The 1,158-nt window shown below is 63.9% G+C and overlaps 1 non-coding gene across 1 annotated transcript; it reads right to left on the reverse strand.

Moving 5' to 3' along the window:
- Positions 1–811: 811 nt before the first annotated feature.
- Positions 812–930, reverse strand: LOC131872765 (5S ribosomal RNA). Its single transcript, XR_009370852.1, has one exon. It is a non-coding gene; the product is annotated as a 5S ribosomal RNA (ribosomal RNA).
- Between the last annotated feature and the right edge of the window lie 228 nt (positions 931–1,158).

A 1,158-nucleotide genomic window follows, 5' to 3' on the forward strand; every position in this document is an offset into this window, starting at 1 on the left:
GGGCGCCATGGTGCGCACCTTTCGTGCGCTCCAAGGTGCGCACGAAGTCGGAGCTCGGTTTGCCCCGGGTGCGCACCTTGGTGGGCGCCATGGTGCACTCCGAGGTGCCCAAGATTGGTGCGCACCAAGGAGCGCTCCGAAGTGCGCTCCAAGGTGCGCGCGAAGTCGAAAGTTGGGTTAATTGTCCGGTTTGCCTCGGGTGCGCACCTTGCGTGCACCTTCGCCAGGGTGGGCGCCTTGGTGCGCACACCTTGGCTGGGCTGCGCACACCTTGGCACCCGCGTTTCCTTCATTTTAAATTTTTTTTTTTTACAATCTCTCAAGTGGGAAATTCTATAATCTCAACTTTTTTTGCCTTTTCAGGAAACTTTTGAATGGAGCGCATCATTGGTGCGCTCCGAAGTGTGCTCCAAAGCTCTCTCCAGCTGCGTGCACCTGCCCCGGCCGCGCACCCGGCCCCGCCCAGCTTCGCTCACCTGTCCCGGGCGTCTGGTGCGGAACCTTAGAGTAAGAAACATCACCGTGCACCTTGGCCAACGTGCGCGACTCGACCGAGCGCGCACTGGCCGAGGTGCACACCGATTTCACCTGGGTGCGCGCGCAGCACCTCGGGCGCACCGGGGTGCGCGCACAACGCCCGGGTTGCACCGTGGCCTGTGTGCTCGGGGCGCCTCGGGTGCGCGCTCGGTGTCGCCCCCGCGCGCGCGGTAGTGCGGGCAGCGCACCCCGGCCCGGCCCGGCCCCGACGAGAACGCAAACGGGCAAAAGGTTTATTCAAATAGCATTGCGACGCCCGGCGAAAAACTAAAAAAGGGTGCAACACCGGGACTTCCCGGGAGGTCACCCATCCCAGTACTACTCCGGCCCAAGCGCGCTTAACTGCGGAGTTCTGATGGGATCCGGTGCACTAACGCTGGTATGATCGCACCCGTTATGAGCTTGTCGCAGTGTGTACTTAGCAAACCGCGACCCACGTGCGAATCCACCCCGGCCACCCACCCCCGTCGAGGTGCACACCCTCCCTCGCGAAGTGCGCCCCGTTCGCCAAGTGTGAGCCCTGCCCGGGTGCGCGCACCTTGCTAGGGCGTCGGGTGTGCACCCGGCCCGGCCTACGTGCGTGCACCTGGAGGGGGCGTCGTGTGCGTGCAGTGTCCCGTC

This window comes from Cryptomeria japonica, unplaced genomic scaffold (genome assembly GCF_030272615.1).
Source record: "Cryptomeria japonica unplaced genomic scaffold, Sugi_1.0 HiC_scaffold_759, whole genome shotgun sequence".
Lineage (NCBI taxonomy): Eukaryota > Viridiplantae > Streptophyta > Pinopsida > Cupressales > Cupressaceae > Cryptomeria > Cryptomeria japonica.